Source organism: Paramisgurnus dabryanus, chromosome 7 (assembly GCF_030506205.2).
Source record: "Paramisgurnus dabryanus chromosome 7, PD_genome_1.1, whole genome shotgun sequence".
In the NCBI taxonomy this organism is placed as follows: Eukaryota; Metazoa; Chordata; class Actinopteri; order Cypriniformes; family Cobitidae; genus Paramisgurnus; species Paramisgurnus dabryanus.
In genome coordinates this window covers 29,487,897-29,514,897 of record NC_133343.1, presented here as the reverse complement: position 1 = coordinate 29,514,897, position 27,001 = coordinate 29,487,897, and the positions used below count along the sequence as shown (strand labels likewise).

General features: G+C 36.8%; 1 protein-coding gene across 1 annotated transcript in view; it reads right to left on the bottom strand.

Moving 5' to 3' along the window:
- The window catches only part of gli1 (GLI family zinc finger 1), a 45,897-nt gene extending 19,484 nt beyond the window's left edge, over positions 1 to 26,413 (bottom strand). The window contains exon 1 of the mRNA XM_065272406.1: positions 26,044 to 26,413. The gene's annotated coding sequence lies outside the window, so the exon portion shown is untranslated. The remainder of the gene's footprint in view (positions 1 to 26,043) is intronic.
- Between the last annotated feature and the right edge of the window lie 588 nt (positions 26,414 to 27,001).

Below are 27,001 nucleotides of genomic sequence, written 5' to 3'. Positions count from 1 at the left end.
CAGCTGGGACACAGCTGCCACACACACACACACACACACACACACACACACACACACACACACACACACACATGCAGACTCTTCCTCTATGACCACAGTCTCACATCATCCACATTGACTCAGAATAGCCTCGCTGAAGCCTCATAATAACCTCTGGACTTACTGTGACCACAAGGATTATGTGTAAAATAGACAAAATAACCAGAATAATCACGGGTGGCCCAGTAGACGTCTGTGTGTGTGCTGAGATTTTTAAATCCTTGAACCAAAGTTAGGTTTGAATAAAACATATAAAAGTACATCAATTATTATGGTCACACTTCCAATTCTAACTAGTAACTAACTATTAACTACTTTTGCCTCCTAATATACTAATTACTGTTTATTAATACTTAGTAAAGTAGTTGTTTAAGAATTGGTAGGATTAAGGGTGTAGAAGAAGGTTTTGAAGAATCAGGTATTAATATGAGCTCTTTAAGTATCAATAAACAGACAATATCTCAGTAATATTAATGCTAATAAGTAAACAGTTAATAGTGAGAATTTTAAACTACACTAAAGTGTTACCATTATTCGTATTAACTCATCATTGTATTTAAAGTGAGAAGGATTCATAAAAAACATTAATTTTAACCTTAGACTTTAAATGTTGGTATTAAATCCACTATTGTATTATATATCATTGATCTACAGTCCATACACAGGATTTAAGTCAATTACATTAGAACTTACTGTCATTAAATGACTGAGGAAACCACAACCTTTAGATTTTCAAACTAGTCTGATAGTGAGACTGCACGTGGAGCATCCTAACACACACTCACACACAGATACACAAACACACGCATGAATGCACATACACACAGGCAGGCTGTGATCATGTTTCTGTCTGTTGTAAAAGTGAATGAAGTTTAAATCCACATTTTTAAAGCTACAGTGAGTCATTTTCACTGTTTAACATGACAGCAGGATTGGATTTTCTCATCAGTGTAGATGAAACCCACACCTAAAATGTGCACGGCATGTGTGGAAAAAATCGGGGAATTTCAAACTAGTCCAGATATACATACAGTTATCCCAAAAGTATTTCAAACTTACTGTAGGTCACTTATAAATGTCATTGTCTTACTTATATTTATATAGAAAGAAAATAGAAATATACTAATTCTTAAAAAAGTTATTACAAATAAAGTATATGATTAAACATTTAGACATTTAGTAAAATAAAATGTAAAGATTTTAAATGATAACACAATGGTTATAACATCAAACATTGAGACTTGAATTATCGTGACACTTTATAGTAATGGACCGATTGCCGTGCTTGATATATTGGCCAATTTTTATTCATTTTAATTATCGGCATCAGTGGATAAATCCATTTAATTATCTTTCTTTTCTTTAAATTTGTTGCTCCAAACAAAATACAAACAGATCAATCAATCTTTTTTACATGATGTTACTCCAGCATGCAGTAAAGTGTCATTCAAACAGTATCATGTCAGATCTGCAGTACACATGTCTTGTAAATATTTTTCAATAAAGGATTTCAAAAATCCTGGAATGTTTTCCTCCAAAAACTTATTTTCTTCTCGACTGGACAAAAAAAACATAAATATCTTGGAAGACATGGGGGGGGGTAAATTGTCAGTATTTTTTATGAAAGTGGAGTAAGAAACCCATATCAAACGTCCCCTATCTTTGTATTTAAAATAAGTGTCCGATGTGTACAGTTAATGTGCTAAACTTCACTTATGTTTACACATAAAATTCACACAGACAACAACAATCCACTATCAAGAAATGATGTACTTTTAGTCAAGTAAATTTGTGAGTCTTAAGCGTGACACGCATTTCTGTTTACGTGTCACTGTCATGTATTTGTTACTTAACTGTTTTCTTACCATTGTCCAAAACAGTTGAGTAACAAAATATGTGACAGTGACATGTAAACAGAAATGCGTGACATGTTCACGCAAAAAGGCGGAAAACCGTGTCAGTGTCACGCTTAAGACTCACAAATTTATGTGACTATAGGTACATAATTTCGTGATACTGGGTAGACACCAGCTGAGTCGTTATCAGAATGTTATCTAACGCAAAGACATTTAGACTAGTTAAAGAGTTGAAATACACTAGTCAACATTTGAAGTGGATCAAAAAAGTTATCCTGAGACAAGAACTGGTATTGTTTAAAATAAAAGACAACTTTTATGAAAGGTTTTGCACGACTTTAAATGTATTTTTATTGTTCACTTCAGATCCATGCGTTCAGCTCAGCACACAGTGTGTGGCCCATCTGGATCAGAACTAACTCATGTCTGTGACTTTATCCCACTGCAATCAATGTTTATATGCACGTCTAAATCATTACTATGGATGTCGGCGTTGTGGACCTGCGTAGTGTTAATGTGTAATGGTGCTGCTGAAACTCTGAGCCGGGCCAACCAATCAGAGCTTGTGAATCTGCCCGAGTTATTCTTTATCTCCATCTTTCTTTTTTGATTTGTTGATGTTTTGACACAACACATTCACACAGATTCCTTTAGGTAAACGGACGATGGTCAACAATCATTTATTCAGCACACTTCACCTCCTGCCTTCAGTTTGTGAAAAAGCTTTTTGTTTCCTTACTATACGAATCCCAGGAGCTCTAAATGCACCCTCTCCACCATCACACGACACGAGAGAGAGAGAGAAACATCCACAACAGCTCTGTCATCAAGGGCCATTTACATCACTGAAACACTAACAAATGAAGCCGTCATCTCACTGAGAGAAAGAGAGAGAGATGAGATCTAAATGAGTTTAAGTTGCTCTCAGGTTTAGAGATCAGTACCGCGGTATTTCTGTGTGTGTGTGTGTGGCCTGTATGTGAGCCAAAAAGAGCTCAGAATCACTCGACGTCAAGCGATTCACTGATCATATTACAAATACACACACACAGACAGACTGCCAGAGAAACCTCAACAACCGTTGCTTGATAACAGCTTAACAACTCCTTCAGAAAGCAGATTTAAACCAAGTAAAGCCGCTACGCCAATAAAACAAACATCATTACTGGACAGCAACAGAGATTTGCAACATTTTTAAATACAGCTGGGTTTCCATCACACTGATTTAATGCACATTTTAAAGTAGGGATGCACCGATACCAATACTGGTATCGGGTATCAGCCTCGATACCACATTTTCTAAAGTACTCGTACTCGTAAAAAGTCCCCCGATACCAGGGATCGATATGTCTATGTTTGAGTGGCGTGTAAGGGGTTAATTCCCTTTTGTGTTGTCCAAAGAGGCAGAGTTTACAACAAACTGGAAAACTAGTCCCTTGTTTTTTTGTTAAATTATATGACTAAAGCTGTTACCTGTAAATTTAAATCATGTTTTTTATTAAGTACTCGGTATCAGCAAGTACTGAAATGCAAGTACTCGTACTCGTACTCATATTCCAATAAAGTGGTATCGGTGCATCCCTAGAAGTATCACATAAGAAACGAGTATCACATAATGGAAACGGCAAATTTCGAAATAAAAATCTATTAATTTTTTAAAAAGTTTTTACTTTCACTTAAGATGGTTTTTGACTTATGCAATTAAGAGTAAATGCAAATAATGGGAGATGGAAACGTATTTGCTGAATAAATTCTGATGTAGCGAACATTAAACCCACGTGACTGAATGTCTTGCTGTTTCCGCTGTCGTTGTCTTTATCATATATGGGCTTGATGTCATCTTAATGCCCTTGCTGTTAGTGCCTGCATCAAAAACTCTGCATTCCTTCTTCTCTCCACAGCATTCAGTTTGATAATAACAAGCTGCACTGCTAGTTAATTTATAACTTGCCCAATCATAACTAAATGCAGTTCTGTCTTTATTTTCTAAGCATGTCTTGTTTTATTTACTGTTGGTTACTACAGTAGGTTACCAATTCCACAGTTATTCGCACAAATAAGTTGATGGAAACATACCTAAATCACATTTGTTTGTTTTGCTTATTTTGCTCCCAGCTTTATGAAACTCACTTAATGACACTATTACTGTTACTGTATTTAACACATTTTCTAGCTTTATTTTTTATTTCATCATGCTTTTGAATCTTCAAAGCAGAAAGACAGAAAGCAATGGAGAGAAATCCAGAGTGAAGAAAACTTCCAGCACACAAGATGGAAAATATCTAGGATCAGGAAGTTGGTTTCAGCTTGTGCGTGTTTGAGAGACTGTGTGTGGCATTCAGACGCCCTCGAGGAGCTCCTTACGAATCAAAGACAGAAGGATGAGAGATTGTGTTGTGTTTAATCTAGAGAAGCATCATTACAGTCTTGATGGCTAAAGCGTAAGATGGCCAGAGGGAACACAGAGGGTTCACTCAGTCATGGATGAGGATAAATCAGGACTACATTTCTACATTTTCTGTAGGAAGTTTGAGTACTGGTTACCAATGCAAATCATCACCAGAGTGGCAGGTCTGAAGTGTTTCGAGTGCTGCTTCTGGTTGCTGGGGAGATTCTAGGTTGTTGCTAAACCTCCAAAACGACCCCCAAATCCCTGTAATATTCTGCTATGTGGCTTGCGTTTCTCATTTGCTATACGATATATCCCACCAAATGTAACATAAAAACTAGAGATGCACCGATTGCAATTTTCTGTAGGTGTGACCTGCCGATACCGATTTTCTTCCTAAACATTTTTTTCTATTAAACATTAAATTACAGGATCTTCTTTCATTTGAAAAGATCTCAAAATAAAGTGCTCACAGACTCAGTCAGGCTCACTGACATTATGTTAGATGTCCAAATATCGTTTAGACAGCTGTGGTTAAAAGCACAGTTTGTATTTAGTATGACGTGTAGACTTATGCTGCATACACACCAAACGTGAAGCATCACGTTCCACGGTCTAGATTACTTGTGGGATTTAAATTTGTGTCATGTGAATTTTTCGTGTGAACTGAAGATGTGTTTGAGGCAAATAGCACGTATGTCAAAAAGACGTAGAAGGAAACTTGCAAATGAATGAAATATATTGAAATAAAACAACAGAGAACTAAAACACGACAACAAAAAGAGTCACTGGATGCAATGTACATTATTTACAGCAATATTCTGACATTAAATCCATCAATTATATTGTTGAGCCAACATCACCCAAACAACGGATGTGCGACAAAGTTACTATAGAATCAATATAGGCACGGGCGGTGCAAAAAACAACTTTTAGTTATAAGAATATTTTAGTTATAAATATTTTTGTTATGTTTTCAGTATAAATATCTAAAAATGCATTAGATGCATTGTCTCAATGAGCAAAATGACCTAAGAAAATAAGTCTACTTTTTAGACAAAAAATTTAAGTGAATTTGTGCTTAAAACAAGCAAAAAATCAGGCATTATTCATAATTCAAGAAAAATTTGCTTACCCCATTGCTTGTTTTAAGCACAAATTCACTTAAATGTGATAGACTAATTTTCTTAGTATTTTTGTCTTATTTTGGGTACAAATATCTAAAAATTCTTAAATCAAGATGCATGTTCTTGATTAGCAAAATTAACTAAGTAAAAAAGTCATTTTTTGCAGTGCAGTCTTGCAAAATGGATCATGTTTCCAGTACAAAATGAAATGAATGGAGCTGTTGATTAATGGGTTGGGAGCTGCTTCCACTGCAAGTGTGCGTTTGGCATCTTAGGCTGTGACGTTATTGCTTTAGGACCGTCTTGGAATCGGAATGTCATGAGACTGACCGGCCGGTCAATCATGCGTAAAATCGGCCTATTCCGGTCTCTGACCAGATCTAATAAAAACATGTGTGATCAGTAAATCTCTTCTAAACAACTTGAGTAAATCTTGACTATTTAATATGACTATTAAAAGTAAAACTTTTCTGATGAATATGATCAAAATCAAAAATTAAAATCACAGAGGTGTGTAATTCTGCAGATTAATTACACAGACGATGGCACATGCACCGGATCTTCTCAATAAACATCAGAATTAAAGAGGGGTCAGGGCACAAAAACAGATCACTGGCACCTGATCCGAATCTCTCTGAATTTCCTCATTCATTATAACACAAAGCGTGAGCCTCCATCTCTCCAGCATACCCTCATGTTCTCTCTTTGTCAAAGTCTCTGGATCTCACTGAAACACAGACTCAAGAACGGTGGAGTGGTGAGGAGGTTAAACTCTCTCCTACCTGAGGAGGGCCAAACATTTATAGTTAAGAGCAGAGAGAGAGGCGGGCGAGAGAGAGAAACCTCTCGTGTCTGTGAGAGTCGGTCGGCTGTAGGGCTCTTGGGAAGTTTGTCTTGTAATTGAGTAAATTGTTGACCTCCTGTTCAAACTGCCCAAGACACTCGGGAGGGAAAAGCCCTCCGAATAATAAATGCCCCCCTCTCTCTCTCTCTCTTCATCCCAGTATCCCGGGCTCGGGTCGCCCCTCCTCTCCTCTGCGATTGTGCCGCCAGTCAAAGGCTGTGATTTAGGGCTAGCCGAACAACCTTTTCACTTTCTCTCTCCTGCTCGTGCATTCTCTCTTTTTCATGACATCTTTTGTTTGCAGCGTGAGATGAATTCTAATCATCGACCCCTCCTGCCCCGGCTTACTGCCCTCCCCCAGTCACCATCGCTTCACTTTTTATCTTACACTGTATCTCTCATCATCTGTCTGTTTATTCATATTGCTTTGTCGTGCATATGCATGCAGAAGAAAGTCAGACAGTAGGTATTCCTCTGTTTCTGTCAACTATAGGTTAGGGGTTGTGTACATTTGCGTTTTAAAAAGGCATTTTAAAATGAAAACGATCCTCGTCTACACTGGCATTTCAGAAACGATTTTCGTCCACACTTTACACAACCATAATCACATAAAACATTACCATTCACACACACTGGCATGCACAAAATAGGTTAATGTTAATGTTATTATTAACCAAACAAAAAGTAATTGCAAAGTGCGCGATTGGCTAAAGTATTAAAAATTAATATGACATTGTTTTTTAATTAATATAAAGGCTGTTTTTTGTGATATATATAATATAATTGGCACATCATTATAACAACAACAACAATGCAAACGATAATACTGCATGTTTTAGCATTTTCTCAAGACTGCAGAAGCATATTGCAGTGGTTTGTTTTTGTTAAGCATCAATGAGATGCACAGTGTTCTTTTTAATGTTCTTATTTATTTATATTCACAAAGCTTATCAACAAAACATCGATTAAAATTAAAAAACAAATTACATGAAATGAAATTCGTGATGAGAATCAAACAAAACTTATTATGTGGTTGAAAATGACTCAATTTCTACTATAAATGACGTTTAAAGTTTCGTCTGGTTTTTGTCATAAGCTAATTAAATTGAAACAAAACATAAACAACATTACAAAAATATTCAGAAAATAAACAAATATAAAACAGACATTTTCTCCATTAGAATCCATCTTAAAAACCATCTGATAGAGCATTAATAATAGTTGGTTGCATTATGTTTACTATTTTGGACAAAACCACTGTTGCAAACCTTAATTTCACTTTGAAAATGATGCACTGTTACATTAAAGTCAGCTGTTTGTTTACATAAGACTTCATCTACGTTCGTCAAACTTAAACAGGTTCTGCAGCATATACGAACGAGGGTTAAAAACATTGGAGTAATCTGGATGAAAGGTGTAAACGTAACAAATGTAATGCGTTTTAAAATGTAAACACATTAACATAAAGCTGGCTAACATAAAGGCAATGTTAACATGATGTTGTATTAAACATTGATAAATTAATGAAAGATGGTGCTTGGGTCTGTGTGAACATTTATGTTATTCTAGCTATGGGTTTGTGTCCATTTCAATGATCATTTCTGTGCGCAGCCATTTTTTTTCACAAAGTTTTGAGTTTAGCTGAAGTTTATCTGGGTTTGAGCTGCTTTATTTAAAACATTGAGCTTCATGACAGCTCGGCGGAGAAGAAAAAGATGCTTACAATAATCTTCTGCTTGTGTTTGCGCTGGGGCTTTAGATTTCTGTCCCATTGTGAGGTCTCTTTCAGAGATCAGGGCTGTAAATAAATCTCACATTCAATCTCATTCCAATGCGGATGGCAGCATTTGTATGTAAACATGAGATTTTACTCTTTGTCAGATATATTGTGATATTTTTCCGAATATACTACCAATTCTGCATGCAGGGGATCTCAAATAGGCCAAATCATCTTATTAATTCTGTATTTCTCTGTTGTTAAACAGGAGTGTCTTAAAAAGTTTACCTATCTAACCACACATCAAGAATACATTTTTATGTGACAAAACTGCTATGGAATCAGTCATAATATTCAGGTCAAGACCAGAAGCATTTCAAGCAGATATAAATAACATCTGACCCAAGGTCAGTTTTGAAGAGATTGGAGAGTCATCTCCTAATGGCTATGGTGTTTCTTTAATTCTCTCCTGAAGTGTTTGTTGGGAAATCCTGAGTAAATCAAGTGTTTGCTCACGCTTTGTCAGCTGCACATTTTATGGACTTCCACTGTTGACAATCGCTTCACTTCTGTTGGCTGTGCACAAGCAGGATAACACTGTGTAAATATGCTCGCGTACACTCGCTACACAACCTCTCTAACACACACACGCACGTGTCAATGTCCCAAATGACTGCAATACGACAGCGAACGTTAAGTGACTATGAACACATTTGACTCATGGCTAATGTTGTTGTTACAGTATTTACTAATGAAGACAAAACGATTTTAAAGAGAGTGCACAAAATACACAAATGAGTAATGACAGTAAAGTGTTTCGTAGGCAATGCATGGCCTGAGGTGCACCTCTCCAAAAATGTGACAACGTGTCCGTTAAGTTAACCCCTCTCATCAGGTAAAAAATCTCTGCGTCACATTTCCTCATACGCATTTCCACTTGCAACGGTAAAAACAAAGATGGTCCAAGTTGAGGAATGATATACACCATGACATGCCCGGTGTGGACATTCCATACTAGCGATCTGCATGTGCAGGTGCACGTCAACGGGAACAACGACGCATAGCCTACAGTGTTAAGTCTACGGCGTAGGTCTTACGTAGAAGTATAATGGATCCTTAACAGCTTTGTACACAAAACTTATTCTTGGCCCCTTAGGCAAAATGTTAAATGCTCAGCCAATAAACTTACCTACTTGGCCATACTTTAGCACATCCATTGAAATCCCTGACAAGACTATATAAGCAAAACAATTTCTGTCTTTCGAAATATTTCATGTTTTAAATATAAATTACGTTGAGTTTCCATACATTTGAGCGGTGGATTTGACTTTAAGTCCCAGGGAAACTTCACTTTTTAGCTTACGCAAGGGTCAGCATATGTTGCGTACGACACAAATTTCGTCATCAAAATAGTATGCGCATACTATAGGGGCACCGGCAGATTTTTGTAACCACATGTACAGGAGTATGTAGTATACAAGCCAGGAGAGGTATTGCAATTTTGTCACAATGCACATGTGTGAAATGCCCAAATAAAGTATACTTTGCAAGGCGTACATTCACTTTTCACAGTTAAAAAACAAGAAAGTATACTTGGGCCTTTAGGTAGTAGCCTACACTGCAAAAAATGATTTTCAAGAAAAAATGTCTTAGTATTTTTGTCTTGTTTTCAGTAAAAATATCTAAAAATTCTTAAATTAAGATGCTTTTTCTTGAAGAGCAAAATGACCCAAGAAAATAAGTCTAGTTTTTAGACCAAAAATATCAAATTTAAGTGATTTTGTGCATAAAAATCTGCCAATGGGGTAAGCAAAAAAATCTTGAAAATTTTAAATAAATTCAAGAAAAATTAGCTCACCCCATTGGCAGATTTTTTTGCTTGTTTTATGCACAAACTCCCTTAAATTTGATATTGTTGGTCTATAAACTTGAGTGACTTATTTTCTTGGGTCGCTTTGTTCATCAAGAAAAAGCATCTTAATCAAAGAATTTTTAGATATTTTTACTGAAAACAAGACAAAAATACTAAGAAAATATTTTCTTGAAAATCATTTTTTGCAGTGTACTATATATAGGTGTAGCTGGAGTGAAGGCGGTCCAGGTAAGCATGCGCCTGATGGGTGTTGTGATGGGCGGGTTCAGAGCGGCGGGTCATTAGTAGGTCTTTGACCCCGACCGCAGGTCTGAGCCCAACCACATTCAGATTAATGCAGGAGATCATGCGTCTCAGCAGGACCTTCAGCACGCTAACAATAGACCTCCTCCAGAGACAAACACTTAATACCAGTGTTCCCATTTCACACGTCATTTGAAAGCCTTATCCACCCCCCAATCATCCTCTGTCTATCCTCAAGCCTGTCTATCTCTCTGTCTGTCTGCAGAACCTTGCCTTTGTGTATTGGGTACCAAACAGACGTAACACAGCCACTGTAACAGCTTCCTCCTCACACCAGGAGTGTGCATGTGTGTGTATGGTCAGTGTTAAATGAGTCATTAGCATGTGAAGGTAAAACAGAAGGCCTTGTTAATGTGACCGTGTGCGAACATTCACATACACTCTTACACAGCTTTCTGTGATTTTTCAACTCTTTCTTTAACTAGACAACTGCTATCTGAGAGAAAAAAAAAACTCAAAGACAAGATGATGTTGAAATATAGCCACATTTCTGTTCAACCTCATTTCAGCAGGAAAACAGAAAATACAGGTCAAACCCGTGAGCTCAGCAGTCACTGTGATGGTCCAGATGTGATGGTCTGAGCCCTCATTCACACAGCAGTTTGGTTCCAGAAAATTTCCGTAATATTGTCAGAGAGGCTTCTATGTGAACACAAACACGTTGTGGAAATGTTTTGGGATTGCTCCGGTAAAGAGGACCTACAGTAGTAACATTGCCGTAACATTCACTGAAAGCATTCTGTGTGAACAGAAATCTGAAATCTGATTGGTTGATTGAAATGTTGTCCAAGGTTCAACATAATGTTGCCCTGAGGACATCAACCACTGAGCAAAAAATTTGGTGACTATCCCACGGAAATTCGTGAGATCAGGTTGGTCACGTGTCTTTACAGGATCTTTACGGCATGTGTGTGAATGCATAAACAGATTCCATAAAATCATTGGCAGTGTGAATGAACCAAATATCAAACAATCCCAGACAAATCCTGAACGCCTTTTCCGTGTATTTTCTGTGTGAAAAGGGCTCTTGCGCCCTGAACGGTGACACATGCAGAATCAACTCAAAAGATGTGCAGGAACTATCAACTCAAAACTGACCTTTAGTACACTGAAGAAAACAAGATTGAACCTGTAAAGAGTAAATGAAATGTTCATGTTTCATTACACATGAAACCTTCTTAACAGCATCTTTGCAATAATAATTTTACCAAAAAAAATTTACACCTTATTTGTGTTAAAGCACTTTTTAAGGCAAGAATTGTTCTTTACAGTAAACTTTCCTTTGTTGTGCATTTGAAATAATGAATGTGTTTTTAAAGAGACCTGCTGTCTTCTCATTTGTGTCTTCACAAGATCATGACAGCAGTTCATGTAAAACAACGTATATTACACAGACATTCATCATTATTTCTATCACATGAGCCTCATGTATGACGTGTTTGATGTTTACTGTAATTTAAACCATTTAATAACAAAAATAATAATCCACATTATGCCATAAATGCAAAAACTAAACAAAAGATTTCAAGCATAGAAGACGACAGCAGAAGATATTTAACTCTGAACCCTAAAGCTAAACAGGACATTAGCATTTAAACAGGCAGCCCGGTGGCTTGTCTAAGCCTGTCTTAGATCGCTCACACAGACACTGACTGACTCGCTGGTTGGTTGGTTGCTAGACAATGTGGTTGGTTATGTGAGTTGTGTAAAGACTCTTGTGAGTATAAAACTGAAGAGCTCCGAGGTGGACGGTCGTCTTTCTGGACACTGTTGAATACGTCTTACTGTTTACAGAGAGACAAGACTGTGAATTATACATCCATCAGGTCCTTCTCTAAACCCTCTTCAAACTACTTCAACAGAAGGGTTAAAACAACTATCTAGTTGACTAGTATTTCTTTGTGTGTTTTGGGGTATCTAACGGCTGACAATACTTGAGAAAATGCATTTGCTTTCTTTTCTAATTCAATTAAGGATGCTTCATTACAAACGGTGGTAACACTTTATAATAAGTGTTCATCATGAGTCATGATAAACTAATACATCAATTAATTCCTTCTTAATGCTGAACTAATGCTGGTGCATTAACTAATGAAGAGTCATCTTTAACTACAACATGAGTCAAAACATGAATTCGTTGTTAATTAATACATTAACTAACAATGAAAAAAACATGTCATTTTTTAATAATGATAACTCTTTATTAGTTCATGACTAGTACATGCATCAACATTATTTCAGGTTTAAGTAAAATTACATTTCTGTCTTTGTTCATTATGATTCATGGACCCTTATTATATAAAGTGTAACCCAAACTGTATTAGCAGCATGTCAATGCAACAAGTTCCCAGTGAAAGCTGTGAGATGATATGAGAGACAGAAATAAATCTTCATGTTTTCCATGTTAAATCAACACATTTTGAACAAAATCATAAAATTCAGAAATCATTTCCATGTGTAATTTAAGACAATAAAAAAAACAGATGTCCAGTGTGGTCTTATGGACTTATGAACTGGAACGAAGCCTGAGTCACCGCATGGACTGATGTTTGTGTATGTGTGTGTTTGTGTGTGTGTGTTTATGTTTGTGTATTTGTGTGTGAAACGGCCGCGGTGAACCTCACAGCTCAGAGCTTTAGCAAACACTCCCTCAGTCACTAGCTTGAGGGATTCCCAACCAAACACGGACAAACAACAAGAAATACCGGTAGTTAACCATAATTCAAACACTGCAATAACTTCTGAATCATGCATCATTTCTCAGGAGAAAAAAATATACATCAAAAAAGACCTCAGTGTTTCTCCCAGACACTTATAAAATCACTCAGACCATTAAGGGCCAGATTTACTAAATGGGGCAAATTATCATGAGAGCGCAATTCAAAAAAAGCGTATCATGGGAGAGTTAATATCTGCGGATTGTTTGTTAAAAAGGCGCAACTTAAATTACACAGGTGCAACAGCTGATTTCCATAATGACCAATGCAATCTACTAAGAGCAACGGGGTCACAAATAAGCAGAGCTGATGAGGTGCAGGTGATCTACTAACACCTGATGAGCTTGAGTTCAGCACCACAGATATCACAGCTGAAAATTCAGGGTTCTAATTCCAGCTAATGAAGCCAAAGTAAACTGAAAGGACAAACAATGTGAAGTTTTGAAACACCTGCTATTGTGTGACTTCTCCTAGTGACTGCTATTTTATTTCTTCTGCAAAAAAAAAATAAAATGTCTTGAAAACAATCTTTTTGAATAATATGTTCCTCTGGCATATAAATAATCAATTACGTGCAAAATTATTTAAGACATGCTTTTTTCCTGATTTAAATAATTGCTGAAATACCAATAATATCACAAGCGCAAACATTAGTAAATGACACTGCGTGAATCATTTAAATAATGTCCTCCCATAAATTTGGCGTCTGAATACGCAATAAGATCAGTCGCAAAAATGACTAGACCACACTTTTTCAGCACTAATTATCCACTGCGTGTCTTTAGTAAATCCCGACAGTCGTTATATAACAACAAAATGATGGTTTGCGCTACCACAAGCTCTTAGTAAATCTGGCCCTAAATCTGCTATTATCTCATTCCCAGATTTCAATACACATTTCAAGTTGTTTCTTTACTTTTAATACTTAAGTACATAAAAAGGTAGGTCTTTCTTATTTATAATAATTGAATTGAATAACTGTGACGGCTGTTGAATTATTAGAAAATAATGCACACCCAAGGTAGTAATGCGGCAGGTGTGCATTATTTTCAAATAATTGAAAGCACTGGAGTCAGTTATTCAATGGTTATCACAAACATTGCTCTGGTGATTATTTTAAGACGTTTGACAGGTCAGGTGTGCGGTTATCAAAAATAATGCCTGTGAAACATTTATCAACCAATCAGAATGAAGCACTCAACAGACCCGTGGTATAAAGTGGAGTAAAAAGTATGAAAAGAAAAACACTCTGATAAAGTAAAGATAAATGTACTTGATTCAAGTAAAAATACTTCAGTACTTTATACCGTTGGAAAAGACACGTGTGTTGAGTTACAAAAGTGATTTCAACAATATATCAAACTGTGTTGAGAGACTAAAAAGACAAATATTGCTCCTCAAATCCAAGACCAATGATGTGAGGAAAGCTATCTGCATTCATTTTACAGCTATATATTTTCAGTAAAAAAAACTTTTTTATTTTTCCCTAAGGAATTTTAGGAGGAATATCACAGATGACGACAAACTTTAAATAAAACATAACTAATAAGAAGTCTCAAGGCTATAAAAAGAAAAATCTTTGAGCAAAACCATTTTTCTCTGGGAAAACCCTGACATTGAAAAAAGGGTTGTGCTACATAAAGAAGAATATCTCTATAAACAAACACAAGACATGACAGACAACTCATCTTTATAGATTATTATGTTTGTTAATAAGATGCTGATTTTTATAAGTGTTTGTCTCACGAACAGTGAAGCTTATAAAAATCAACATGTAAAACTTGTGTATTGTTGTGTATTGTGTTTGTGTCTATTTGAACACAGAGCTGACCTACAGATGGTTACAGAAAATCTGCATTATGTCCTCAACACAACTTGTCAGTCACAGCCTAATAATCTAATAACCTAATAAGCTTTTCACCACATTAAACTATTGAAACATTTGGGTGTGACCCCTAAGACATAAACAAGCATAGATGAGGTTAGTGAAGGTTTTGTAATGTTACTCACAGTCTAATGTTGCCAAAAATCTGAGCAAGTATAAAACACAGCCAGAGAACGCAGCTTAAAAGCCAAAGAAAATCCAGATGTAGAGCTCAATATTAAAACAATACATCACTCACAGCCATGCATTACAGTGATTTTATCACAATATGACACAGAGAGATTTACTGCTTTAATTGAACAACGCAATAATACAGCAAATATATCATTTAATAATCATATTCATTAATAACAAGAATCACACAGGTTTATAAGAACTTTCTGCATTAATAAAGATCTGAACAGATGTGTGGTCATCTATATCAGATATTTGACTATGGCTACATGATTCATACATTCAGATTAAAATTCAACAAGAAAAACACTTTTTTAAGCAGAAACAGACTTGTTTCCCAGTGTCCTAAAAGCACAGGTGTAAATGTTTCTGTGTCAGCTGATGGGACATAAAGTCAAAGACTGCAGGTGTCTCAACAGGGAACCCTGAACACAAACATGCACACAGCTGCTTATCTGACAAATGAACAATAGCTGAGCCAGGAAAGCCATCAGCATTTAGGAAAAAACTTCTCGGTAAGAACATACAGGTGCCCGAGAACATCACATCATAATCTATCTCAATGAACCACTACACATGGTTATGATCAGAGAATTTACCTGCAATGATTAATATCACTTGATTTGCTTAGGTCTTGCCCATAAAGCCCTTTTCACACAGACATTACAGGAAAACACGGAAAATGCGTTCGGGATTTGTCTGGGATCGTTAGATTTTTTTTATTCATTCACACTGCCAATGATTTCCAGGATTCTGTGCGTGCATTCACACACATGCCGTAAAGATCCCATAAAGACACGTGACGTATTTAAAGTCCTGCACTTGGGCCAAAGAGCCATGACGCGCTATTCTGTCATGCTGGTGAATGATTTCAGCTTCAGCGCTGACAGTGATGAGCTCCCTGATCTCTGCTTGCTGACATTTTTTCGTTGTGAATGTTGATCTGCAAAAAGGATGTAAATAAAGGGCTGAACCATAATTTTATGTTGCAATGACATCCTCACTACGGCACGTACCTTCACGTGTATTGTTCACACAGAATACTTTCCGTAAATGTTACTACTGGAGGTTACTACATTTTACGGGATCGATCCCAGAACATTTACAGGACGTGTTTGTTTTAACACAGAAGCCTCTCGGACAACTTTACAGAAATGTTCTGGGACTAAACTGCTGTGTGAATGAGGCTTAAGAGTGTGTGGATGTTTAAAGAACTGAGCAGTAAATAACAAGGTAAACGTTTGGGGTGTAATTCTGACAGTTCATTGCGATACGATACTGTGCCGAATATCTCTGCTGATATTTGCTGATACATCGAACATTTCTTTGATGCAATTACAATTCGATTCGATTAATACTTTGAGTCTAGTTAAGCAGTTACATTTCTATTAACTCACAAATGCAACCAAAATATATGATGTAAACGTTTAATTAAACTCTTTAAAAAGGCACTATCTCTGTCCCAATTGGGACATTTACAACAACAAACTAGGATTATTTTTTTTTAAATAAATAAAGAAAAATAAATAACGAGGGAAAAAATGTCACATAAAGTCAAGGTTATGATTGCAACAGTTAAAGTCTTCAGTGTTTCAGCTGGTGCTGACAATGGTTTTCTACCAATCTGTCTGTCCAATCTATTTTCCAAAAACAAAATTTTCCAAACCCATGATTTGCGTCGATAGCTGTCACAACATCTTGTGCCTCTTTCGCTGTGTTTTCGCTGCTACAACCGCTTTGATGCTGCATTGCATTCATTTGCTGACACTAATATATGAAAATAAACAAAAATGTGCGCTTTGGGGAAATATGTAAATGGTCGTTAAGTTATGAGAACGTGGAGAGTGTCATAATAAAGATACCTTATATATATATATATGCATCCATCAGTCCCTCCAGAAAAACGCAATTATGCGATCACATGATTTAACGCATAGTCAGCCAAAGTCCACTTTTATGCCGGGGCCGCATTTTTTCAAAAACACCACTTTTTCGCAGTATAAATTGCAGATTCCCATGCGCAAAATATGCATAGGGGCTTGCATGATTTCATAACTCCCACATTTTTGTTGCAAAAATCACATATATCTTAGCAGAAAGTTGAAAAATGTTGCATTTAAGCGCCATGGGAACATTATGAAGTGACGTGATTATGTGACGACAACATCACTGAAAATCTGCAAAAGCTTGCAAACAGTTTTGCAGGTTCCCGCAATTTTTGCAAGTTCCTGCAATTTCATTGCATACAATTGTATAAATATCCTGCATATTCCATCACATTTTTTAAGAAAACATGCCGCAAGATCAAGGATTTTTGCCTGTAACAATCAGAAAAAACTCTGAAAGTTTTTCAGGACTGATCCATGTATTGTTGTGTATTTGTGTACTTGTAGAGGACACTGCACGCCTCATGGCCTTATTTGAGCAGGTGTGTGCGTCTAAACAACACACAAACCACAGCATTCTCACAATCAGACTACAAATCACCAGCAGTTTCTCATCTTCTGTCCAAGATAACACCAAAACAAGTCCCTGGATCAGTGTCTAACTGGTTCATATTACAATGTCAATAAAAGAAGAAATAAATCTTGCCTGTGGTCAGTCCCAGATCTGTCATGAAGCTTCTCATGCAGTCTCCCGTTGTGTTTGTCCACAGATGATTAAAGTACTTTCGCTCTTCTATCTTTTGCGTTTCATACTCGTCTGTGACCTCTCTCTCTCTCTCTCTCTCTCTCTCTCTTTCTCCCACACCTCCTCTGATGGCAGGTGACTTCCTCCTGTAAAAACTTCCGGTGGAAGTGAAGTTTGGGACAGGGTTTTGTCGCTGATGTAATTAACTGTGAGGGGTGGGACTTGTGACCCTTGTGTTTACGTGCATGTGTGAGTGAAAAAACATCAGCTCAGTAGCTGAATCAACAACAGCTGCTGGTTGTAATGCTTTGAGTGACAACATGTGCTGCTGGGATGAAGGTCTGCTGGTCCACTGATGATGATGATGATGATGATGAAGACTTCAGAAAGATGAACCTGCTCTACCTTTAACTTATCGTAAGTCAGACTAGAAGACGTTCAATCCAGGATTAAGCTTGACATTTAGATGCACAGATCGACTCGCTTGCCTAAGGTACCATTGAAGAATTTGAATCATATTTGCCCAATATAACTTCATCTTCAAATATTAGAAACCTTTTAACCTATACCTAAACTATACCTGTTTAACCCGTTTATTTATGTAATGTCAAAAGTATTACAGACTTTACTGTATAAACATGCATGGGTCAACACTAGTGAAGATCATGTCTGTTGCTGTCTAAAGTCTAGAATGACCCGGTGACTGAAACCTCACAGCCAGAACATGAAGCATTGTGGGAAGTCATTGTGTAATTAATGAGTGTAATTATTATAATACTGCAGAGGAACCATGAGTCTCAATGAGAAACAGATGCACACGGGTCACACACACACAGACGTCTGTAAATAATAAAGTGACCAGGCTTACGAGCTCACAGGCACAACTATTACCATAAAAACCTCACCGAGCATTAGCGGCCACACAGCTGACTTTCAGACGTCACGTACTTCACTAACATGGATACCATCAATAATACCATGTTTTAGACATTTACCATGAAAATACTACAAAACATACTGTCACAAGCGAAGTGATTCTCTTAGTTTACTGTGAAGCTGCTTTAAAGTTTGCACGTTTTTCTCGACAAAAAACTTTGTAAATGTAACACAACAACAATCAACACTTTCTTAAACAAGCAACAATGTATCACTTCCGTTGGTCACTGAAGTGGTTGAAGGTTATAAAGTCACACATTAAGACAATGTCAATAACTTTAACATAATCTAATCATAGTAAAGCTTTAGCCTTTAGACCACATATATTAAAAGTGCATTACACTGAAAAAATTTTTCATTCAATTTACTCCATGTTTTTAAGGTAAGTGGTTGCAATTAATTTATTTAAGCTACATATAAACAACAAAAATTAGAAAAAAACAAATAAAATAAAAAACTGTTTGTTTAAATGTAGCTTAAATAAATTGATTGCAACCACTCACCTTAAAAACATGGAGTAAATTGAATGAATACGTTTTTCCAGTGTATAAGTAGAGGGACTGACGTGCGCATATGGGCAAAAACTCTCATTCTGTACGTTCAAAAACAATCCTACTTTGAAATCAGGTTAAAGTTGTCTGTCAGGGCGATATCATTCACATCTCCTGCATGCTGTTGTACACACTGGGACTTGACGCACACAATTCCTGCTGGAGTTACTGAGGATATGCGGGCCATGAGTCTCAGGGTTTTTTTGTAAAACAAACAGCAAGCTGGCAGGAAAAATGTACGCTTATCAGATCTGCTCTTCAACTGGAAACACACAGAAATATGCTGAATGCAGAAACAACATCTTTAATGTTATATGGTTTTCTTTTAACATCGCTACCTTAGAATGATACGTTTCTATCTGCATTCAGAGTCGTTTTGAGATATTGAGCTTCAAAGGTTTTGCTTTCCATTTGACTTTGACTTTTAAATAAAAAGTCCTAAAATGTCCAAAAAAAAAAACCAAAACAAAAAAAAAACAATCAAATAATGCAAATAAGTTGTCAAATAATAAGAATATGTGAATGACTCAAATTTGACATAAATGTCTTATAATTTCAAGCCGGTGAAATGTTTGTCTACATGTGCTTTAAAATCATAGTTCACAAATAACTGTTTTCTTAATAACAAAAACTCTCTTCGCTTTAAAGTTAAACATGAGTGCAATCCAGGATGTCTCTAAAGGGTCATAAAAAATAATAATAATTATGCCAGAAATAGACAAATTCTGTTTTAGATAAGTTTGTCACATAAACAGGAAAAATATTGGGAACATTCTGCTAAATGAAAGAAAGACAGAATGAAATAAAGAAAAAAGAATGAACAAACGAACGAAAGGATGAAAGAAAGAAGGAAAGAAAGAAAGAAAAAATAAAGTAAGAAAGAAAAAAGAACGAACGAAAGAAAGGAAGGAAGAATGAAAGAAAGAAAAGTTTGGGCAGTAGTGTGTAACAGCAGGAAAGCAGAATTCAGTTTCTTCATCTCTGATTGGTTCATTCAGTCGACTGCAGCCCACCCAAGAAGCTGCAGCAGCCGATGGGCATAAATCTGAGTGCCTGACTCACAGCACATTTTAAACAATCTACAGCTCTCTCTCTCTCTCTCTCTCTCTCTCTCTCTCTCTCTCTCTCTTTCTCGCTGTATTATCCTGCCCAGTCTCTCAGCGTGCCCACTGCTAATAAAACAAAACTCCTCTCAGCGCTTGCCAACCATATTATTTCTGTAAAGACCTAATTGCGTTATGCTTTGAGATACAGTGAGTGAAGGCAACATGTGTGTGTATGAAGCATGCAGAAATGTGTTCATGTGTGTGTTTGTATTGGATAAAAGTCTCAACACTGATGATGTTTGTGTGTGTGTGTGTGTGTGTGGTAACGACAAACCTATGCAATATAAGCCCAGTGTGAGAAAAGCATTTCAGTATGCTTACCTGTGTGTATAGGTGTGTATGCGTGTTTGTGCATGTGTGTGTGTGCATATGGTTGTGTAAAATCATGGCTGTCTGCCAGTGTCTATATTATTATCTGCGTTCCACTGGAAAGTTTTGGTAAAAACCAATCACATTCTTTCTGTTTAACTTTATAATGACAATTTAAACTTAGATAAAGTTATTAAATATGAGCAGATATTATTAACATGATCCCACCACAACCCATCACTGTCATTTAAAGCAATTATATCAATCTCCTCTGACAATCTTTCTTTGTTGCGTTTCATTTGTCAGATGTCAAAAATGCGAGCAAAATCCAAAGGAAAAAACATCAAAGACGAATAATTACAATGATGTGAGCGCAAAACTTCAGCGTCTCCATGACAACAGAGTGAATAATAAACACCGCCTCTTCACAACTCTTAACGCACTGGACACCAATGAGTCATCATCAGCACATACAGACACACACATACACACACACACGCACACATACACACAAGCATGCACAAATACAGACAGACAGACAGAAAGACAGACACAAACATGCACACACACATACACACACACACACACATGCACACATACACACAAGCATGCACAAATACAGACTAACAGACAGACACAAGCACGCACACACACAGACACACGCACACACATGTTGGTGTATGTGGTTTACAGGGACATCTCCATAGACGCAATGTATTTTATACTGTCCAAACTGTTATATTCTATTCCCCTTACCTACCCCAGTCCCTAACCCCAATGTCACAAAAACCTGTTGCCAGTCTTTAATCTATGAAAAACTACCATTTAGTATGTTTTTTTAGCTTTTCCGTTTATGAGGACACTCTCTGTGTCCACGTAAACCACCTTTATAGCATAATAAACATGTTATTATACACTATTCATGTCCTCGTAAACCACATAGACCAACCCACACGAGAGAGAGAGAGAGAGAGAGAGAGAGAGAGAGAGAGAGAGAGAGAGAGAGAGAGAGAGAGAGAGAGAGAGAGACAGGTGTAATCCAGGTGTGTGTGATGTCAGAACTGATCTTTCTTATAGTAGTGTGACATCATGAGCATGTAAGTAAGGAAAATCATCAATGAGATCTCTTTAATATCTCTAGAGAGTGATGAGAATAAATGAAGAGAGAAAGATGAAGCGATCTGTAATCTCCTCCTCTTCTCAAATCTTTCTCCTGATAAACACAACACAGTACTCTTACAGATCCTTTATTGCTCAGCAGCGGCTCGTTTATAGCTCAGGAGACGTAATGAAGTTTGGATTTGAAACTAAATATTTCATTTGTGCAGATATATTTCCTAAAGTTAACTAAGGGAACTAAAACAGACCCATAAACAAGCACAGATACAAAAATACTTGACAAGTAAAAGTACACAGCTCCATGTCTAAAGAAGAAAACTTCAGCAAAAGCCTCCATTTATTTTTTGTGTTGTCTTGGAAAACAGTACAGAGTAATTTTCTTCTTAAAGAAATGAAGAGTGAAAAGAAATATTAGCAGTTAACTTAAAATACTGCAACTTTCTAAACTAATGGAGAGAGTTAATAAAAAAATCAGCAAGATAGACGACAAGTGTGACGTCAAAGAGGATTAAAGTAAAAGAATGAGTGGAAAAACAGGCCTGTCTGAATCTATCAGATCAACAGAAACATTTCCTCACCGGAGCATCTGCATTAATCTAAACTCTCGTGATCATTGATAAGTGTTCAGGATGGACAGGGACCGTTTCTGAGACTCAATTGTTCGTCTATTTCCTAACATAAAGCAACCTCTAATTTAAAGGCCACACTGAGATCAAAGATAAGCTCTCATCTTTCACAGGACACAAAATCAAGCCCTTATATAAACCAACAATGCAATCGACTGTGGGAATCGACTTCAAGACAACTACCACCATTAAGGTTAGCTGTATCTCACTAACTTCAACATTACTGCTCACATCGACAAACTGAATGTGAGGTGGAAAAAAGTTTTAAACATTCATACAATTGCTTAAACCCTAGTCAGACAAGACATAGTAACATGTTTTCAATTAAATCAAATGATGTTAAAATCAAACTACTAACTACAGCTGAACTCCCGCCTTGGAGCTCTTGACAGCATGAACTGATGACCAGTCAGTCAGTAAGCCACGCCTGAAGCTTTACAAACTTTAATAGTTGAGCCACAACTGTGAGTCAGGTCATTTTGTTTTCACTGATCCTTACAAGCTTATAGTCACCAAACTCCAAATAAATAAAGTGGCAGAAAATTGCACATGGGCAATTCTACGCAAATATCAACTTTATTATGAAAAGTAAAGCTTTTACTAAGTCATATCGCAGATATCAATTTAAGAATCAGTTTAAATACCCATGCAAAGTCTTTGTTATGTTGCGTTCACAGCAGACGCGAATGAAGAGTTAAGATGCAATAGACATCCTGCGGCACAAATTGAGTGTTATGGGCATTTCGCGAATGTTGAGAAATCTGAAGTTTGTCAGATATTTGCGCTGCATTAACAAATCAGAAGCTTGCTCTAGTAGTGACGTGATTTCGACGTAGCGAGTAGAGGCAGAAATACGAAACAACAATGGAGGACAAAATCATTGTCGCTCTATATGAGACTACAAGCTAGCTAAAGCCGGCTTATTCGCATCTAAATTTCACAAGAAATTATTCACGAATAAAGTGAATAAAACACTTAAAGTTTTTACATTTTAATTATTTCCCATAGTTAAGTGAGTGCAAGTTTTGTCATGTCCATAACAAAGAAATGGACATGACCATAACGTTTCTTCTTCATATATGCGCAGACAATATACATAAATATCGTATTTGAAATTTGAAGAGCTGTCCTTTCTCTATTTGTTGGGTATTATTGCTTCTGGCTTGGGCATTTTAAAACACAAAAGTATGTTGTCTCCCAAAAATTTGTGTCCTTTTTTCACATCCATAAAGCCTGCATGTTTCCCTCTAAAATAGAAAACTGGTAAATAGACTGATATTTTTCTGATGTCTGAACTCTATTATCAGGAGTTTAGGAAAATATAAACAGATGGTTCAATATATTGATAATAAATGCATTCACTGAGAAAGTTTTGACTGCATGTGTCACATCCACAATGCTGGAATTGGTCATACGATTTAAGACGTTCATTATATTGAAAACCCTAACGTGAACACATTGCCAAACATAATTTCTTTGATAGAATGAACTAACACAAGCAAGAAAGGAAACAAGAAATAACGCAAGAAATTGAGAAAAAGCAAGCAACCTGAAAAAGGTTTTGAAGACATAAAGGAGGACACATGCACTGTAAGAAATGAATTGAGAAAGCAACCGAAAATGCTCAGCATCACTTCTGTTTTGTGTTCGGTTTTATCCCTTTATGAAAGAAAGAGAGAGAAAACAGAAGAGAAGAAAAGCTCAGGGGCATGAAAAAGAGAAATAAAGGGCTATTTAGTGGTTTTCTGTGCTCTCTGGTTAGGTATCTGAGCTCGGCTCTGGACGTTCACTGGATAGACAGCTGCTATTAAAAGTTGATTGTTTCAGGTTCACAGAGTGTGAAAGGGTGTGATTGGGGTCTACGATCCCCATGAGGGTGGTCTTCATGCTGGAGAAGAGGGGGAGGCAAAGGAAAGTGTCACGTGACAAGAGCGTCTAGCTGCGCAGCCGAAAAAGGAATCTGGCGAAAACACACCACTTGTTGCCGCCTGCCTGCCTGGATTTTGCGTCTCCCACATGCATTGAATCACACAGTAAGAGAGGCAGAAAACAAACACACACACACACACATCTAAAGATTCAACCTGATTCACTATAGCCGCTCCAAAAACACCAAATCAAATTGTACTACAGAAAACGAGTGCAAAAGCAGGACTTGATGCAAATACAACCAACATCATTTTACACTTTGTTCAGCTTCTAGATATTCACCTACATGTTAGCAAAAGGTGATGTATTCATAATCTCTTTTGCCCTTTTGTGTGTAACATTTTCCTCCATCTGAAAGCTCTTCATTAGGATCTGTAGATGGTGTTTGTTTGTATGCTAACAGAATCCTTTTGGCACTAATGCAGCTCCATCAAACACTAATGAGAGGAAGAAACCCTGCTGAGTCTTTCTCACCTCACCGCTACAAACCCGACTGCTTGATTTTTACCTTTGAAACTCTTTTCAATTCACCAAAAAATCTCTCTTTATTAGGCTAAATGATTCTCTTTAGTAAACTGATGAATGCTATAAAACTGTTGACATATCTTTAAGTTATTTTTTAATCGTGATAAATTGTCATCAGTGTTGCCTTTACGATGTGGTGATATCACCAACACCTCATTACTGATAATTAAATCGGCTCATGTGAGATTTTACACAAAAGTTCCACAGATCTGTGAAGATTAGATGTCCTTAACATTTCAAATCTGTCTTTACTTTCTACGTCTGAACTGTCTCATTACCACAAATCTGTCAAATACTAAACACCTCCCCCTTACATAAACCCCTCCTTATGATGATGAAAAATACTTGAAGTTAAAACAACTTGGTTTTTCAAGTCAATTCCACCTATTTTAGGTTTTGACCTGTGAATAGTTGACATAACTTATAACTTAATTTTTTAAGTTAAAGTAGCATAGGAATATATTTGCATTTTTAGTGTTTGAATCCAAAGAAAATCTCATAATAATAAACATAAAAATAATAATTACATTAAACTGAGAAAATGCTTTGGAATCATCTGAGGAAATCAAAATACATTTTTAAAGTCATTTTGTTTGGGTTTTTAATATGTTTGACAGACTTCTGGTTCGACAGATTTGTTAAAGATATCACTTCAGCTATTTTTCAGCAAAACACAAAGAACTCCACACTAACAAGACAACAATCACAAACCAAACAAACGCAAACATTCAGAATAAATCAAACTTCTCAAGTAAAAGTTTCATATCGAGTCTCATTGCGCGTTACTCGTCAGACACATCGGGACCACCGGGAAAGACCACCATCATACAAACTTCACTTTACTGCCCTTCAAATCCAATACACGAAAGAAAACTCATCGCATTACTAATCAAACACTGAACATTTTATCTTAAAGATATTAAACTCAAGACAATAAAGAGGTAAAGAAGACTAAACCAACTAAACTAGACACGCATAGACATTTGTGAATCGAGTTGAAGCGTAAAATGAGCTCGTCTTTAGCTGCTTCATGATCATTACACAAATCTGATGAAGTGTGTGTGTTTAAAAACTCTTGTGTACATCATTATACTCGTGTGTGTGCACTAGCAGAGTGTGTAACACACACACACACACACACACACACACACAGAGAGAGACGCGCACACACACATGTTTGGATTGTTAATCAATGCGCAAACATTCCACTTGATTAACACTCCAACACACTTACTAGTGAGCACTCAATGAGCTTAAATATCGCATTCACACATACACTCAATGCAAAGCTCCACCGATATATCACGATATAAACCAGATATGTATGATTTAAAGACATCACGCATCAGGCGTATTTGCGCGTAAACAGAAAAGTTCGACACGTTACCTCACAAGACTCGATTCCTCCTTCATTCGTCTGTCTGATCCCACAATGATTCCAGCAAACTCGAAATTTCCCTGGAAAACTTGCGCCGCGCGGAGCTGAAAGCCGAGAGCGTCCCAATGGGGGTTCGAGAATTTCCAATAAAGCCCCTCTGTCCCACACACACACACACACACACACACTGATGCAGATGATGAGGAGGATCTGAACTTTTCACTTCATTCTGATGGGAATATTATTGTCCGTCTCCTCGCGCAAAGCATCACAAAACTTTCCTGTAAAGTTTGGATTTTAGGATCAGCGACGGAGATCCACATTCAGTGCTGCGGGTCCCAGGAGCCCAAAGTTACAGCACGAGAATGCGAGACCACCCCCTCCCTCTCTCTCTCTCTCTCTCTCTCTCTCTTTCTCCGTGGACTCCGTGGACCACCCCGAAACAGGAAGTTCACTTTTTGTTTTTCTTGAAGGAAAAAAGAGAAAGCCCTACTGGACAGCGCTTCTCCAGCATTCTTGTACCATTACTAACTCACACAATAATGATAAGAATACAGAAGAATGCGCATCTAAAACATATTCATTTAAATATATTTACATTATACATATGTACATTATAACTTTTTTCTAGGAACAGAAGATAAATCCTGACTTTAGCATCAGCGGCGGCCTGACTACTATAATATTAAATAATGATAATAAATGCAAACACATATACAATAATATAACTATAAAAACAGAAAAAAACACATAATATTGTTTAAAAAAATTGGCTCAACTGATTTTTTCGAGTGTATACTGATGGATGGTCATTGACTAGTTTTGATAGATTTATTATTATTATCACCATCCATTGCTTCAGGTCTCAAATCGATCAGGAGCTCCATTCACTTAAAAAAAAAAATACTATGGAAATGAATGGGGCTCATGAACACTTCCTCAAAATATCTTCCTTCATTTTCATCAG